This window comes from Scyliorhinus canicula, chromosome 1 (assembly GCF_902713615.1).
Source record: "Scyliorhinus canicula chromosome 1, sScyCan1.1, whole genome shotgun sequence".
In the NCBI taxonomy this organism is placed as follows: domain Eukaryota; kingdom Metazoa; phylum Chordata; class Chondrichthyes; order Carcharhiniformes; family Scyliorhinidae; genus Scyliorhinus; species Scyliorhinus canicula.
The window spans coordinates 151,553,223-151,572,537 of record NC_052146.1 but is presented as its reverse complement, the minus strand read 5'-3'; positions in this window follow the sequence as shown (position 1 = coordinate 151,572,537).

The following is a 19,315-nucleotide window of genomic DNA, read 5'->3' as shown; positions in this document are numbered from 1 at the left end:
AAGCTTGATGGGTCTAGAAGGGGGGTGAGATGGGGAGAGGGTTAGAAGAGACGATAGGCTGTTGACTGGAGGAGAGAGTGAAACTGAGTTATCTTTCTCAGCTCCACCATTTAGGTGGGGCAGATCGCCATTTAGGTTGGCCTGTGACCTGGAAATCATCGGCGAAGAAATTACTTTTTGCAGTGGCAATGGCTGACTTGAGGCTGGGGGAGGGGGTCGGGGGGTGGAGTGGGGGGATGGAATGGTTAATCAGCCCCCAGCAAGGGTGGTCACCTGGAATGGGAGAGAGAGAGGTGCTCTGCCACAGATTTCTCTGCTCTTAAAAAAGGACAAAGACCCCTTAGACTGTGGGTCATATCGACCTATTCCCCTGTTAAATGTGGATGCAAAGCTATTCGCTGAGGTGTTGGCGTTAAGACTGGATCCTTGTCTGCAGGAGGTGGTGGGGAAAGACCAAACAGGTTTTGTTAAGGGACGGAGGTTGATGGCAAACGTGAGATGTGTGGTAGTGTGACCTAGGGGTATTACGGTACCTGGGAGTGTGAGCTGCTATTGGTGTAGAAGGCTCGCTGCCCATTGGCTCAAGTGTTGTCTTCTCATTGGTCGAGAGGAAGGTAGCTCCGCCTACGAGGCGGAGTATACGAACCAATGTTTCCCAGCAGCCAGGTCATTTCTGTACTCCTGCTGCTGGGCACACTTCTTGTAGATTAAAGTCTTCGATTCGGACTACTCCTTCGTTTCCGTGTTCATTGATCGCGCATCAAGATGGCTGTTCAATGTGGTGCTTACTCCGGGGGACGTGGGGTGACGGGTTCCGGAGATCCTAGTCGCCCCCGTATATCCGATCTGGTCAACAGGATCACGCAGTACAAGGTCCTCTCCACGGTGGACCTCAAGTCTGCCTACCACCAGCTCCCCATCCGCGCGAGCGATCGCAAGTACACTGCATTCGAAGCAGACGAGCTGCTCTATCACTTTTTAAGGGTTCCCTTCGGTGTCACAAACGGGGTCTCGGTCTTCCAATGGGAGATGGACCGAATGGTCGACCAATTATGGGCAACCTTTCCGTATCTCGATAATGTCACCATCTGCAGCCACAATCAGCAGGACCATGACACCAATCTCCGCAAATTCCTCCAAACCGCAAAGCTCCTGAATCTGACTTACAACAAGGACAAATGTGTGTTTAGCACCGACCGCCTAGCAATCCTCAGCTACGTAGTGCGAAATGGAGTGATAGGCCCCGACCCGGAACACATGAGGCCCTCAAGCGCTACCTTGGGTTTTTCTCATATTACGCCCAGTGGGTCCCCAATTTCACCGACAAAGCCCATCCCCTCATCCAATCAGCCACTTTCCCCCTGTCGATGGAGGCCCGCCAGGTCTTCAGCCACATCAAAGCGGATATCGCAAAGGCCACGATGCGCGCTATCGACGAGTCCCTCCCCTTCCAGGTCAAGAGCGACACGTCCGATGTAGCTCTAGCAGCAACCCTCAACCAAGCTGGCAGACCCGTGGCCTTCTTATCCCATACCCTCCATGCTTCCGAAATCCGCCACTCCTCGGTCGAGAAGGAAGCACAGGCCATAGTAGAAGCTGTGCGACACTGGAGGCACTATCTGGCCGGCAGGAGGTTCACCCTCCTCACAGACCAACGGTCGGTGGCCTTCAAGTTCGACAATGCACAGAGGGGCAAGATAAAGAACGACAAGATTTTGCGGTGGAGGATAGAGTTATCCACCTACAACTATGACATCTTGTATCGTCCTGGGAAGCTGAACGAGCCTCCCGACGCCCTGTCCCGTGGAACCTGTGCCAACGCGCAAGTGGACCACCTCTGAGCCCTCCACGCGGACCTCTGCCTCCCGGGGGTCACCCGCTTCTTTCACTTTGTAAAGACCCGCAACCTGCCCTACTCCATCGAGGAGGTCAGGACAGTCACTAGGGACTGCCACATATGCGCGGAGTGCAAGCCACACTTCTACCACCCCAAAAAAGTGCATCTGATAAAGGCTTCCCGCCCCTTTGAATGCCTCAGCATGGATTTCAAAGGTCCCCTCCTCTCTACCAACCGCAACACGTACTTCCTCAATGTGATTGACGAGTACTCCCGCTTCCCCTTCGCCATCCCCTGCATCGACATGACCACACCCACCATGATTAAAGCCCTCCACAGCATTTTCTCCCTGTTCGGATTCCCCGCCGACATACACAGTGATAGGGGGTCCTCCTTTATGAGCGACGAACTGCGTCAATTCCTGCTCAGCAAGGGAATTGCCTCAAGCAGGACGACCAGTTATAACCCCCGGGGTAACGGACACATCGAGAGGGAGAACGGTACGGTCTGGAAGACCGTCCTGCTGGCCCTACGGTCCAGAAATCTCCCAGTCTCCCGCTGGCAAGAGGTCCTCCCAGATGCCCTCCACTCAATCCGGTCACTGCTTTGCACATCTACCAATCAAACACCTCACGAACGCCTTCTTGTCTTCCCCAGGAAGTCTTCCTCAGGGACCCCGCTCCTGACCTGGCTGGCTGCCCCTGGGCCCATCCTGGTCCGGAAACACGTGCGGGCGCACAAGTCAGACCCATTGGTCGAGAGGGTCCAGCTGGGGCAATACGCGTATATGGAGTACCCCGAGGGCCGACAGGACACGGTCTCCCTACTGGACCTGGCACCCGCCACCGCCCCCGGCATCAGCCCCCCACCCCCCTCCAGCCGCAACTGCTTCCCGCAGGGGCTCCCTGGCCCGCCAACCCCCTCACCCGTGCTGCCTAGAGGAGCAAATGCCCCCCCCCCACCGCCTGGCCCTCACCAGCTCCACCTAGGGATACGGTGGCAGCCACGAGGACCGGTGTCATGGACGCCTGCATCTCCAACGTCTCCAGTGAAGCTCCGCAGGTCGCAGAGGACGTCCAAGGCCCCCAATCGGCTGATCGAGTCGATATGAACTGTTAATGTAGTTTTTTTGCTTGTTCTCTTGTTTTCCAACTCTGTAAATAGTTACCGTGTTCTAACACGTCCCTGTATATAGCAGCCACCATTGGAGAGGTATGATCTCACATCACTAGTCATACTACCAATGTCTTATCCCACTCGCACGGGACACCCCCCCTTCATTCCCCGGCTTCTCAAAGGCACCCCCCCCCCCCCTCCCGGGTTCCTTTCTCAACAAAGGGTGAATGTGGTAGTATGACTAGGGGTATTATGGTACCTGGGAGTGTGAGCTGCTATTGGTGTAGAAGGCTCACTGCCCATTGGTCCAAGTGTTGTCTTCTCATTGGTCGAGTGGAAGGTAGCTCCACCTATGAGGCGGAGTATAAGAACCCGTGTTTCCCAGCAGCCAGATCATTTCTGTACTCCTGCTGCTGGGCACACTTCTTGTAGATTAAAGCCTTCGATTCGGACTACTCCTATGTTTCCGTGTTCATTGATCGCGCATCAAGATGGCTGTTCAATGTGGTGCTTACTCCGGGGGACGTGGGGTGACGGGTTCCGGAGATCATAGTCCCACTTGAAGTGGAGAAAGCGATATTAGAAAAAATTGTAGTGTGGGTGCGGCTGTTGTGTAAGGCCCCATTCCCAGTCTTTACCGGGGTACCAGGCAGGGATGTCTGTCCCCTTTCCTATTTACATTAGCAATAGAGCCACTAGCCATGGCCCTGAGTTAATCGAATACATGGGACGGAATAGCTAGAGGTGAGGTGGAACACAGCTCTTGCAGTACGCCGATGACTTTCTATTGTATGTGCGGGATCCGGAGGAGTCAATGGGTAACATGATGGGGATTTTGAGGGGCAGCACGGTGGCGCAATGCGTTAGCCCTGCTGCCTCACGGCGTTGAGGTCCCAGGTTCGATCCCGGCTCTGGGTCACTGTCCTTGTGGAGTTGCAGTAAGAAGTCTTACAACACCAGGTTAAAGTCCAACAGGTTTGTTTCAAACACGAGCTTTCGGAGCACGGCTCCTTCTTCAGGTGAATCTGAAGAATCAGGTGAATCATTCACCTGAAGAAGGAGCCGTGCTCCGAAAGCTCGTGTTTGAAACAAACCTGTTGGACTTTAACCTGGTGTTGTAAGACTTCTTACTGTGCTCACCCCAGTCCAACGCCGGCATCTCCACATCATGGCTTGTGGAGTTGCACATTCCCCCCGTGTTTGCGTGGGATTCGCCCCCACAACCCAGAGATGTGCAGGTTAGGTGGATTGGCCACACTAAATTGCCCCTTAATTGGGAAAAATGAATTGGGTACTCTAAATTTATGTAAACAAAATGATGGGGATTTTGCAGCATTTTGGGGCCTTCTCTGGCTGTAAGATAAATATCGGAAAGAGGGACTACTTTTCGGTTGGGATGCAGAGGCAGAGAGGGGGGCTGGGGGAGTACCATTCCGGCTAGCTGGAAATCATTTTCGGTATTTGGGAATCCAGGTAGCAAGGGACTAGGGGAAACTTTGGAGGCTGAGTTAGATATATCTGGTGAAGAAGGGCAAAGCGGACCTACAGAGGTGGGACGGTCTCCCATTATCTCTGAAAGGCCGAGCGCAATCGGTGAGGATGAATATCTGGCCGAGATTTTTATTTTTACTCCAGTGCCTTCCGATATTCTTGGCCAAGGCTGTTTTCAGAGCGATTAACTGACTGGTGACCGGGTTCATTTGCGCGGGTAAGAACCCGAGGATCAGAAGAGACGTTGCTCTCGAGGGAGGTCCAAATAGGGGGCTTGGCCTTGCCAAACTTTCAATACTATTACTTGGCGGCTAATGCTGAAAAGGTGCTAGAGTGGTTTGGAGATTCGGATAAGCTCTGGTGGAAGCAGAGACTGTGAGTGGAACAAGCCTAACGGTGTTCATAACAGCTTTGTAACCGGTGGTATTGAACAAACACTTCTCCAAACTCGGTAGCAGTGGCCACATAAAAAATTTAGAGGCTACTCGGCCAACATTTTATCTTGGGGGCTGCCTCCAGGCTGACCCCCATCTATGCGAACCAATTATTCTAACCTGCTAGGTCCGATGTGAAATTTAGGGAATGGAAGAATAAAGGTTTTGAGAAAGTGGGAGACCTATTTTTAGAAGGTCAGTTGGCTAGCCTCGGGGAACTGAAAGAAAGAAATGGGCTTACAGACACTGATGGTTCAGGTAACTCTAGATGCACAGCTGGGTCAACAAGCACTTTTTAGCTTTTCAAGTGAAGCTACGTTCTAACTTATTCGGGAGGATCTTATCCTGCTCTGGTTTGGTGGTGGCATATTGCCCGGGGAGAAGGGAACCCCCGAGCATGCGCGGAAATACGCCGGCCGTTTCCTGCCGGCTGGAACAGCGCGGACAATTCCGGCGGCAACCTAGCCCCCGGGAAAGGTGAGAAGTCCTCACTTTCGGGGCCGTTGACGCCGGAGTCGTTGGCACCGCTTTTCACGCCGGCTTGGGGACATAGCCCCATGCCTGGAAAATCCAGGATTCAGGGATAAAGAACTTTACACTGTACTTCTTAACATCCTCAGCAAGCTCTTAATTACTTACCCAACAGATGCAAGGGAGTTTTTGCCTCGGCTTCAGTGCTACCCTGGTGGAAGTCGGAAGAGGGCAAGACCATGCTGGATCAGGTCCTGGAATCACTTTCTGTGACTTTTCCAACCTTCTCGTCCCAAACACATCGCTGACATCCTCGGGAAATTCTGTCCATTTTATCTTTAAGCAATAAAATTTAAATGCTTGTTTGGAACCCTTCATGATTTCAGGATGTTGCAAAGTGCTTTTCAGAATTGAAGTACATTTGAAGAGCATTCATTGCATTGTAGGAAACTTGGCAGCAACCCCCGGCGATTCTCCGCCCCGCGATGGGCCGAGCGGCCGCCCGTTTTCGGCTGGTCCCACCGGCGTAAATCAAACTAGGTCCATGAAGACTCCTGCAGAGTCCTCGGGGGGGGCGGGAGGGATCTGGCCCGGGGGGGGGGTGCCCCCATGGTGGCCTGGCCCATGATTGGGGCCCAACGATCGGTGGGCGGGCCTGTACCATGGGGGCACTCTTTCCCTCCGCGCCGGCTGCTGTCAACCTGCGCCATGGGCGGCGCGGAGAAGAACCCCCCTGCGCATGCACTGGGATGATGCCAACCCCGCCGGCGTCAGCCTAGCCCCTGAAGGTGCGGAGGATTCCGGCTGACCGACGCCGGAGTGATTCACGCCACTCCTCGGCGCCGGTAAGGCCTGCCCCGCCGGGTAGAGGAGAATCCCGCCCTCTTGGTCCTTTTACAAGGGTCGTTATGATCCCAATTGATGTGACAACTGGGTGGCAAGATCCCACAATGTAATCCGGGCTCAAAACACTGTAACTGTTACTTTTATTTTAGAAAATGTGGATGAACAGAGTCACAGGGCGACCAATTCGTTTTCAGCAACAAAATAAACATTTTTAAACATGAAACATTTGACAATAATACAATAACTCCAACTTAACTTCACAAATCTTTTTTAAATTCATTTTACGCGATGTGGGTGTCACTGGTTAGACCAGCAATTATTGTCCATCCATGGTTTCCCTTCAAAAGATGGTGGTGAGCTGCTTTCTTGAACCGCTGCAGTCCATGTGGTGTAGGTACACCTACTATGCTATTCGGGAGGGAGCTCCAGGATTTTGACCCAGCGACAGTGAGGGAACAGCGATATATTTCCATGTCAGGGTGGTGAGTGACTTGGAGGGAACCTCCAGGGATGGGTTCCCAAGTATCTACTGCTCTTGATGGTAGCAGTCGGGAGTTTGGAAGGTGCTGTTTAAGGAATCTTGGTGAGTTACTGCAGTGCCTCTTGTAGATGGTACACGTGGCTGCCACTGTTCGTCGGTGGTGGAAAGTTTGAATGTTTGTGGAAGGGGGAGCAATCAAGCGGGCTGTTTTGTCCTGGACGGTGCCGAGGTTCTTAAGTGTTTTTGGAGTTGCACTCATCCAGGCAAGTGGAGAGTATTCCATTACACTTCTGATTTGCATCTTGTAGATGGTGGACATGCTTTGAGGGTTGGGGGGGGGGGGGGGGGGGGGGGCATCAGGAGGTGAGCTACTCACCGTAGGATTCCTAGCCTTTGACCTGCTCTGGTAGCCACAGTATTAATGTGGCTAGTGTCCAGTTCAGTTTCTGATCTATGGTAACCCTCAGGATGTTGATTGTGGGGGGATTCAATGATGGTAACGACATTGAATGTCAAGGGGCGATGGTTAGATCCATCTTGTAGGAGATGGTCATTGCCTGGCAATTGTCTGGCACAAACTTAACTTGCCACTTGTCAGCCCGTGCCTGGCTATTGTCCAGGTCTTTCTGCATGTGTCCAAAAAGGTTAAGTGGGGATTACTGGGTTATGGGGATAGGGTTGGGACGTGGGCTTGAGTAGAGTGCTCTTTGTAAGGGCCGGTGCAGACTCAATGGGCCGAATGGCCTCCTTCTGCACTGTACATTCTATGATTCAGCTACTCTCACCTCACCTCTGGCATTCAGCTCTTTTGTTCATGTTTGAACCAAGGCTATAATGAGGTCAGGAGCTGACTGACCCTGGTGGAACCTAAACTGAGTGACCAGAGCAGGTTATTGCTGAGTAAGTGCCCCTTGATAGCACTGTTGATGACTCCTTCCATCACTTTGCTGATGATGGGGAGTTGATTGATAGGGCGGTAATTGGCTGGGTTGGATTTGTCCTTTGTCTTGTGTGCAGGACACACCTGGGAAATTTTCCACATTGCCGGGTAGATGCCAGTGTTGCTGCTGTACTGGAACAGATTGGCTGGGGGGTACGGCAAGTTCTGGAGAACAAGTCTTCATTATTATTTCCAGAATATTGTCAGGGCCTATAGCCTTTGCAGTGTCCAGTGCCTTCAGCCATTTCTCGATATCATGTGGGATGAATCGTATTGGTTGAAGACTGACATCAGTGATGCTGGGGACCTCTGACGGAGACAGAGATGGATCATCCACTCTGCACGTCTGGCTGAAGATTGTTGCGAATGCCTCAGCCTTGTCTTTTGCACATATGTGCTGGGCTCCTCCATCATTGAGGATGAGGATATTTGTGGAACCTTCTCCTCCAGTGAGTTGTTTAATTGTTCACCAGCATTCACGGCTGGATGTGGCAGGACTACAGAGCTGAGATCTCATGTGTTCACTGTGGAATCACTTAGCTTTGTCTATTACTTGCTGCTTCTGCTGTTTGGCACACAAGTAGTCCTGTGTTATAGCTTCACAAGGTTAACATTTAATTTTTTGGTATTTCTGGTATTGTTCCTGGCTTCTCTCCTGCATGCTTCCTTAAACTAGAGTTGGTCCCCTGGCTTGGTGGTAATGATAGAGTAGGGATATGCCGGGCCAAAAGGTTGCAGATTGTGGTTGATGCTGCTGATGGCCCACAGCGCCTCATGGATGCCCAGTCCTAAATTGCAAGATCTGTTCGAAGTCTATGCCACTTAGCATGGTGGTAGTGCCACACAACACAATGGAGGGTATCCTCAATGTGAAGACAGGAATTTGTCTCCACAAGGACAGTGTGGTGGTCATTTCTATCGATACTGTCATGACAAGGTGCATCTGCGGCAGGCAGGTTGGTGAGGATGAGGTCTAGTATGTTTTTCCCTCTTGTTGATTCCCTGACCACCTGCTGCAGCCCCAGTCCAGCAGCTATGTCCTTTAGGACCCGGCCAGCTTAGTTTGTGGTGGTACTACTGAGCCGCTCTTGGTGGTGTACATTGAAGTTCCCCATCCAGAGCATACTCTGAGCCCTTGCCACCCTCTGTGCTTCCTCTAAGTGGTGTTCAACATAGAGGAATACTGAATCAACAGCTGATGGTGGCCAGTACATGGTAATCAGCAGGCAGTTTCCTTGCCCATGTTTAATCTGGAGCCATGAGACTTCATGGGGTCCAGATTTGCTGTTGAGGACTCCCAGGGCAACTCCCTTCTGACTGTGTACCACTGTGCTACCACCTCTGCTGGGCCTGACCTGCTGATGAGACAGGATATACCCAGGAATGGTAATGGTGATGTCTGGGACATTGTCTGAAAGGAATGCATCTGTGAGTATGACTATGTCAGGCTTTTGCTTGACTAGTCTGTGAGACAGCTCTCCCAACTTTTGCCCAAGCCTCCAGATGTTACTAAGGAGGACTTTGCAGTTTTGACAGGTCTGGGTTTGCTGTTGTCCTTTCCGGTGCCTGGCCCGATGCTGGGTGGTCCGACTGGTTTCATTCCTTTTTGTGTTTTCGCAGCGGTTGAATATAATTGAGTGACTTGCTAGGTCATTACAGATTATAAGGATTTAAAAAAAAAATTTAAGAGTAGCCAATTATTTTTTCCAATTAAAGGGCAATTTAGTGTGGCCAATCCATCTAACCTGCACATCTTTTGTGTTGTGGGGTTGAAACCCACGCAGATACGGAGGGGAATGTGCAAACTCCAAATGGATAGTGACCCAGGGCTGGGATTCAAACCCGGGTCCTCAGCGCCGTAGTACCAGTGTTAACCACTGTGCCACTATGCTGCCCATCAGATTATAAGGATAACACCAGTTACAAAATACATCTTATTCTATGATGCGCTCAGTAAACACACAGTCCCTTTAAATCCATAGGCGGACTGTGGTCAGGCAACACCTCACTCTGAAAGTAAGTGACAGCGGCCACTTTATCAATCTTCTGTGGATTTCTCCCCAAATTTTCCCCAGAAGTGCTTCCGAAGTCCACTCTCGAAAAAGCTCGCTTTAAAATCTTCTTAAAAACCAATCCTTCCTCTCAGCTATTTTCATCAAGGATCTGCCTCCAGTTATTCCAATTCTCCATTCAGGACTCCTTCGTCTTGAATGCTTTTACACAAACTCTGGAGTTACAGCCACCGATTACTCCATAATTAATTCAGGTATCACTTCACAGTTTAGTAAAATATCACAAACCTCAGAACAATTTCAGATATCTTTCTGGCTTATCACTAACCAACTCTTTCTCAGCTCTGTCAGTGGCTTCAATGAACAGTACCCTATTCTACTTTCAGTTTTCTCTGTTCCTTTACCATCAGATTTCCTGGGAACTTATCTTAATTTTTATCGTTTCCTTAACTGACAATTCTTTGGGTTTCTGGCCCTTGCCTTCCTGGCTCCTTACGCAGTATAGCTTTTCTTCCACCAGAACTGATAGAACTGTTCCCTCTCTGCAACTGCGAAGCTCCTTCCACTCAGTTTAAAACTAATCTCAGACGTTTCTTCTACCTAAAAGTGCCCCTGATTGTGAAGCAACATCTCAATCCTTCTCCAAGCTTGTATTTATTGTTCCCATTGCAAGCTCTCACTGAACCATAGAAACCTAGTTTGAACTGAAAACCCCCGTTTATTCAAAGTGCACCAAGGAATCAGGTGTGAATATGGAAATTTTCGAATGGAACAATCTTAAAGGCTTTGTGCCTGAATGCGCGAAGCATTGTGAACAAAATCAATGAGTTAACAGCACAGATAGAGAAAGTGGTATGATTCGGTGGTAATTCCTGAGACATGGTTATGTCCTGAGATATGGTTACAAGGATACCAGGTCTGGAGATGATTATGCAAGGGTACTGTTGCTTGTTCTGGTAAGTGTTCTTTACACTCAATTGGCTCTGTTTTATTCCTTAGCTCTAGAGTCGCCAGGTATCTTTATGGTACCGCCACGAGGTTCAAGTTCAGATCAATGACTCAATACACCAGTTAGTAAGGTTCAATCAAACACGTTTATTATTTACACAGTAAATCGATACTCATACAACTAATACTAATGGACTAAACTATTCCTACCACTATAAGGCAATATTTATCTTCGATAAGGGAACCCACTGGATCAGGGAACAATGGCCTCTTGTTCTGTCCTGAGCCTGCAGGCTTCCCAGTTGGTACAGGCTAAGGGGTCAGGAGTGTCTATTCTCGTAGCGAGCATTGGTTGGACACTTACTTGTCGGTGTAGCTGTTGGCCAGGCCTCTCCTCTCACGGCCAAGATCGTCGAGAGCGGCTGAGATGTTATGCTGAGGGGGCCGGCTAAGAGAGGGAGCTGAACTTGGGACCTGACTTTTATAGGTCCAGGGGCTTCGTGTCCTTTTGGGTGGACCCCAAGCTTACTGTCAATCGATTGGATCTCATACCAATCGATTGGTATGAATCCCCCAATACTGAGGCTGTCCCTCGATTGCGGGGCGGTTCTTCCTGGCTTGTTTGTCTCCTTTGTTTCAGACTCCCGTTGGCGCCGAGAAGTCTGACCTGCTATAGAATGTCCCAATTGTAGCTAATCGCTGTATCCATTGTTCCCGGGGATCGCTTCATTAATATGCAAACTGCTGGTTTCGGTGCTGTCTGTATTCTTTGCAGACAGAATATACGTGAACTTCTGCAAACTGCTTGTCTCTTTATAGTTGTCCAGTTTTCCCTGCGTGCTTTGTAAATCGCCATTTTGGGGCGGGAAGTGGCCAACTTCGGTGGCTTCAGTACGTAGTATTTCAGAAGGATAGACAGAAAGGAAAAGGAGGTGGTGTAACTTTGCTATTCACAATGCTTCACGCATTCAGGCACAAAGCCTTTAAGATTGTTCCATTATAAAATTTCCATACTCACGTCTGATTCCTTGGTGAAATATGATGCATATGCATTCTGTCCCTTCCTAAATAAAAGCAAATTACTGCGGATGCTGGAATCTGAAACTCATCTTTCATTTTCACTCCACAGTTTTATCTTTCATTCCACTCCACAGTATCAATATTTCCCACTTTCTCTGTCTGTTAGCTTTGACAAAGAGTCATTGGACTCGAAACATTAGCTCTTTTCTCTCCGTACAGATGCTGCCAGACCTGCTGAGATTTTACAGCATTTTCTCTTTCGTTTTGAATATGTCACACGCCATTGGGATGGCCTTTGGACGTTACCTCAGGCCCTCCACCAATGCTCCGCCCCCGATGGGCCGACTTCCTGACAGCGTCTGTCGCATGTCCTCGCAATTTTCGGGGACTTCGCATGGCAGCTGCGGACTGTGTCCCCCCCGTGCCGCCACAGTCGGGGTGGGAGCCCTTTGGCTGGCAGGGGGCGCTTCAGCAGGGACTGGGGGGACTTGTGGGGGCTGGTCCACGGGTGGCGAGGGGGGGGGTTACAGGGGTGCACTATCTGGTAGGCCTGGTCTGCCCGCGGTCACACCATGTTGTATGGCACAGCCGCCGCAGGCCACCGTCGTGCACATGCGCAGCCACAGACCCGGCCATTCTGTGTCCGTATCTGCAAGAAGAGCCGGGGGCTTTACGTGACGCAGCTGCTAGCTCCCCACCGGGCAGAGCATCGGTGCTGGGGCAGCGCCAACCTTTTTGTCGTAAGACCAGATGTTTCCTCCAGACATAGCCGCTAAATCAGAGAATCCAACCCTTAGTCTCAGCAATGGAGAATCCCACCCCATTTGTTTTGAATCAACAGGTAAACTTAATTAGCTATATCTTCGGGGGGCTCTGGTTTCCTCCCACAAGTCCCGAAAGATGTGCTGTTAGTTAATTTGGATTATCTGAATTAGCCGTCTGTGTACCCGAACAGGAGCTGGAGTGTGGCGACTAGGGGCTTTGCACAGTATCTTCATTGCAATGTAAGCCCACTTGTGACAATCAAGATTATTATTATTATTATTTATTTAGATGGCTTATGTTTTCATATTTCAGTGTGTGGATGATGTTAACGTTTGAACAAAGCTTCAAAAACCTCATTCATTCACCTGATATGGAAAGTAAGATTTTTGCAGAGTCCCAATTTGATTCCACCATCTAGATCATGCTCTGGTCATGTTCCATTGCTAACTGTGAGAATCTATAGTCTCACTCCAATTCTGACTTTAGTTCTGTTCTTGATGCTAACCCGGCATCTCAGGAAATTATGATCAGTGCTTTGATGTTGTATTCACCAGCAGCAGTGAGTAAAATATCTGAATTCTCTCTACCATTTCAGAGGAGGTGGCCAAACATTTTGCTGGTCTCGTTTTTAAAGAATCGCAGTTTTGAGTTCTGTTTTTAAAAAATAATGGTTGGATTTGGAGTGGAAGTGGAGAGAACTTCCTTGCTATTTTCTTTATGTTCCTGCTACATCATGTCAAACCTTCAAAGTTATTGCCATCATTTTGATGGCAATCTTATGAAACATCCTTTACAACAACAGATGGCAGTGAGCATATGGTAGAGATTGCAGAGCAGAGGCACACCATGTTTCAATCATAACACCCGGCAGTGTTGTGTGATTCCACGAGTAGTAAGCTGATATCACTTAAAGATAAAAGTCACTCTTTCAATGGGACTGGGTGCTAAACAGCGGGTTAACATTAACGGGGTAACTCGTGCTTTAGTCCGGACTTAAGGCGTGAAGGCCGCCCATCTGCTGCCATCCAGGGTTCGAGGATCAAATGAGATTAAACAGTTCCAAACCAATTGCTAGCCCCAATAAGCAAATTCCTTCCGTGAAATCGGAAGAGGGAAGATGTCAGTGCAGTAGATGGAGACCTTTGGAGGTTGGAGCAGGACTGTGCTGGCTTTACTCAGGTTGACCTGAAGCTGACCATTGCTGATGCCACATGACTGAAGTGGGGCTGGTTTCAATTCACGCAAAGCACCCAGAAGTGCAGAGCACAAATATCTGGTGGAAAACAGTTCATTGTCAAACAGATGATAGAACTATGCATTCAAGTTGGTCCAGAGTGTAAAGAACATCAATTATGTGGAGAAAATAAGGGGTAGAGAAGGCTCAGGGTAAATGTATTAGTGGTGTTCAAAAATGTTGAGGTGGTTTCACAGGATATATGGAGAGAAATGATTTCTGCTAGCAGCAGGGTCAGGAACCACAGGACACAAGTTTAAAGATAATTGGTTAAAGGAACCGGGGGGGAGATGAGCACATTTCTTTTCCCTGAGTTACTGAAATATGGAAGGCACTGTGTGAAGGAATGGTAACAATAATCTTTATTATTGTCACAAGTAGGCTTACATTAACACTGCAATGAGTTACTGTGAACAGCCCCGAGTCGCCACACTCCGGCGCCTGTTTGGGTACACTGAGGGAGAATTCAGAATGTCCAATTCACCTAACAGCTCGTCTTTCGGGACTTGTGGGAGGAAACCGGAGCACCCGGAGGAAACCCACGCAGACACGAGGAGAACGTGCAGACTCCGCACAGATAGTGACCCAAGCCGGGAATCGAACCTGGGAGTCTGGCGCTCTGAAGAAACAGTGCTAACCACTGTGCTGCCGTGCCACTCACTAAGTAGAAGGACATTCAATAATAACATTCAAAAGGAATTGGATAAATACGCAAAAATGGGAATAAAATGCAGGGTTATGGGCAAAGAGCAGGGGAGGGGGATGATGTGTTGGGTATGCTGGGTCTACGTGGACTGCGTTTGATGCAGTGTAGAGAGAGACAGGCTTCCAACACTTGAAGAAATGCAACACGATTTTATTGATCAACTAACTATCATACATGCTTAACTGTGGGTTGACATTATGCTGACTTGATTGGAGACCTGAGGCTAACCTGACCAGACTATCTGACTACCACATGGTGTTTGTACTAGTTGCTGCTCACGAGCTCTGACTGTCTCGGAGGCTGGCTCCCGAGAGAGCGGGAAAACTGGTGCCCTCTGGCTTTATAGTGGTCGTGCCCTGTCTGGTGATTGGCTGCTGTGTTCTGTATGCTCACTGGTCACCCTGTGTGTCAATCACTGCCTGTCTGCACTCCATCATATACCTGGATGTATATTATGACAGGGGATTAATTGGATAGCTATTTCCAAGAGCCAGTTTAGGCGATAGGGGACTGAATTGCCTCCTTCTGTATTATATAATTCTATCGTTCTAAGTTTTTATGAATTTCTTGAGACTTGAAGTTTGGAAGTCAAGCTCAATGACAGGGGCAACGCAATTACATTTTCTCATCACTGTGGGGCCAATTTCCTGAATGCATGAAGCCTTGCCCACTGACCGAAGACATTTACCCACACCCCACAAGGAGTGTTTGACATCACAGTGTCCCTACCTTACAGCTCTATTAGTGATAAGAGGAATTCCATTTTACCAGTAAAGATTCTCAACATGCAGTGAAAACAGGGGAACATAACCTTATTACAATGCTTTCAGCTCGATAGATAATGTGAATGATTAATAGCTGGCCTATTTTTAAGGGAATGGGACAAGTATCAAAATACATTGAAAAGGGGCCTAATATAGTTCTGCATGAATGCACCTAAAATTCCTGTCACTTCATATTTAACACTTGAGCCAACATTGATCCCAAATAAGAGACAACTAAACAACTGTCAGCATGCATACTGAAAATACTTTGAAGCCAAACAGTGAATGACTGCCTCAAAGTAGCTGCATAATTCCTGCAGGAGTTTGTCACGCCACAGTCCTTTCTGTGTTCGCACAATCTTGTTAAATATACAACCCATTTGAAACTAAATGTCATCATACCAAGGTTAAAGTTTATATCATTCAGGACAGAGATAAATGTATGTATTTTGATTATTAGTGGAACATTTATTGAAATTAAATGATTTTTTTATATCCATGGCGCTATTTTGCAGAGGTGAGAGTAAATACTCCTGTTAACTGAGAATGATAGCAAATTCTGTTTCAAGCAGACAGCTTTATATAGACTACATTCTTGATCCAGATTTATTCACAAAGCATGGGGGTGGGATTTTCTGACCCTTCCCACCGACGAGATGTTTCAGTACTGATGAAGGTGACTCCCCCATAGCGGAATCCCCGGTGGCAGCATGGGCAAGCCATGCAAAATGCCATCGACATTGGCACGACTGGAAAATCCCACAGGTGGCCAATGGCGAACCGCGTTGGTAAGGTGCAGTCTAATATAATCAAAAAACATAAATTACACATGAAGTTGCGTGCCAAACATAGAATCAGCCTATGGTAACTCCAGCCCCTCGCAGCAAATACTTATTAAGACATCACTGGTGGTAGCTTAGGGGCGGCACGGTGGCACAGTGGCTAGCACTGCTGCCTCACAGCTCCAGGGTCCCGGGTTCAATCCCAGGCCCAGGTGACTGTGTGCAGTTTGCACTTTCCCCCCCATGTCTGTATGGGTTTCCTCCGGGTGCTCCGGTTTCCTATCACAGTCCAAAAATGTGCAGGTTAGGTGGATTGGCCGTGATAAATTACACCTTAGTGTCAAAAAGGCTAGGTGGCGTTACTGGGTTACGGGGATAGAGTGGAAATGTGGACTTAAGTAGGGTGATCTTTCCAAGGGCCGGCGAAGACCCGATGGGCCAAATGGCCTCCTTCAGCACTGTAAGGATTCTATGATTCTAGCTATGTGAGTTCAGCTTAGAAGGTTCAGCCGTCCGATAATGCATGGAAATCAATAGCTTTCATTTATATAGCACCTCACACATTGTGTGAATTTCCCAAAGGATTTTGCAGCTAGCCCACTAGACAATTTTCAAACGAGTTCTCATAAACAGCAATGGGACAAATGCCAAATAAATTTATTTTGATTGCCTTGGGTGAAGGATAAAGGGAAGCCTGGACATTGAGAGCATGTCCTGTTTATCTTCAATTAGTGTGACAAACCTTTCATAACAACAGTTTAATGTCACCTCCAAGATTCGAAGCCTCTAACAATGCAGTACCGCCTCGGTACTACATTAAAGAGTCACTATTCTAGATCATGACCTCGGTACCCAGAAATCGGGATTGATCCCATTACATTCGGCCTCAAGAGAGTTAACCATCACTGAATTAAAGGTGGATTTTTAAAAATAAATTTAGAATACCCAATTCATTTTTTTCCAATTAAGAGACAATTTAGCGTGATCAATCCACCTACCTTGCATATCTTTGGATGTGGGGGTGAAACCCACGTAAACACGGGAAGAATGTGCAAGCTCCACAGTGACAATGACCCAGAGCCGGGGTCGAACCTGTGACCTTGGTGCCGTGAAGCAGCAATGCTAACCACTGCGCCACCGTGCTCATATTGGTTATCATATTGGTTCTTATTCACAGTAGAGGGGGCTGTTTTAGTTCAGTTGGCTGGGTAACTGGTGATGTAGAGCGAGGTCAACAGCGCTGATTCAATTCCCAGATGGCTGAGGTTATTGTTGAGGATCCTGCCTTTTCAACCTTGACCCTCGCCTGAGGTGTGGTGATCCTCATTTGAATTCACCACCAGTCAGCTCTCCCCCTCAAAGGGGAAAGCAGCCAATGGTCATCTGGGACTATGACGACTTTACATTTTTAACAATAATGCTCATGAGCTTTTGCAGTGTTGGTGTCACACAGCTCATTGGTCTTTAGGTACCAAGTCTTGACTTTGGCACTTTGTAATGTACCAATGCTACTTTGCAGGACATTTTCTACTTGATTGAGACAACACTTTTTGACAGAGACAGATAAAATTGATTACTTCTTCAGATAGCGATTTGAGAGCCCGAGGAGTATGCCATCTGGTCATGCTGCTTCTGTGGGATTAAGCACTTGGAAGAGACAATTATATTCCTTGTGAGTAACTTTGATTCTACGAACCGATTGTTGAGTTTGATGAAAGATTTGTTGGATTCCCAACTTTCAATGGTGTTTCAACACTTAACACTTCCCTTTATCCAGAGTGATGACATGCAAATCTATTTGTGTCATAAGAAGGGAAAGTAGAGAAAGTGCAGCTTGAAGAAGTGCGGCTTGACGATGTTTTGGCAACCCTTTCGGCAGCCACTGAAAGCCAAGGAAAAGCTTGCCACTCCGAGGGACTGAGAATGGGGTCTTTGCATATAATAAGAATCTTTATTGTCACAAGTTACGTCCAGACTCCGCACAGACAGTGAATCGAACTTGGGACTCTGGAGCTGTGAAGCAACACTGCTACCACCTTGCCGTCATATATGCATTCAACATAGAGATATTCTTCCCTTTGCCACCTATCCTCCTGCCATGGCCATTTTCACTGTTTTGCCAGGACATACATGAAACCTGGAGGGATTGACTGGCGGATGGACTGCCTGTTGCTACCTCTGCAGCCCAGCCTGCTTTACGTGAAAACCTATATGTTCAGTGATCCTTTGCAGATAGCAGTGCAAAATTCCCCTGACTGAAAATCAAACAATGTTTTGAAATCCCAGCTCTTCTGCAATTTGAAAGGACAAAACATCCATCTCAGTGGCAGAAATGGCTCAAAAAATGATAATACACATCGATTTCCCGTTGTTTTCTCTCTCTCTCTCATGTAAGATGGCTACAAATGCTGTCTTTGAGGTAACATGTTAAACCAAGGGTGCGCCTGTCTTCTCTCTGAATGCTAAAGGTCACATGACACGATTGATAGACGATCAAGGAATTTTTTGGTGCATTCTCGTATCAATACGCCAATAACAAATTAATCCGAGATTCAACAATTTGTCTTTATTCAGCACCCAAAAATTGCTAAGTGTCTCATTCCACTTCATACGAGTGTTCATAGAGTAGAATCATAGAATTTACAGTGCAGAAGGAACCCATTTTGCCCATCGAGTCTACACCGGCCTCTGACAGAGCATTCGACATAAGCCCAAATCTCCACCCAATCCCCGGAACCCAACAACAAAGAATAAAGAACAATACAGCACAGGGACAGGCCCTCCGGCCCTCCAATTCTGTACTGGTCATGATACCACCTTTGACCAAAAACCTTCCTTGTGCCATATAACTCCACCAAACTTGATGGATACTACAGGGCAATTTAGTGTGATTAGCAATTCACCTAACCCGCACATCTTTGGACTGTGGGAGGAAACCGGAGTATCCGGAGGAAACCCACTCAAGCAGGGGGAGAACGTGCAGACTCTGCACAGACAGTGACCCAAGCCAGGAATCAAACCCGGGTGCCTGGCGCTGTGAAGCAACAGTGTTAACCACTGTGCTACCATGCCATCCACATTGCTATCAAACAACATTTCATACTGAGCCACATGACATGACATTAGAGCAGGTGGATATAGATTTCAGAGAATCTATTCAAGGAGGAAAGAAAATTAGTCAGGCGGGAAGGTTTAGGGAGGGAAATTCTGCAACTTAGGGCCTGTACAGTTGAAAATATGATGCCAATGATACAGTAATTGCAATCAGGGTTGGCCAAAAGGTGTGAATTGGAGGATCAGAGTCATCTCAGAATGTGGTACGGTAGGGTAGGGAGGAACTTGAAAACAAAATAAGAAAATTTAAATCGAGATAAAAGCAAAATGCTGCAGATGCTGTAAATCTGAAATGAAAGCAGCAAGTTATGGACAAATTCAGCTGATCTGATAGCATCCATGGACAGAAAATCA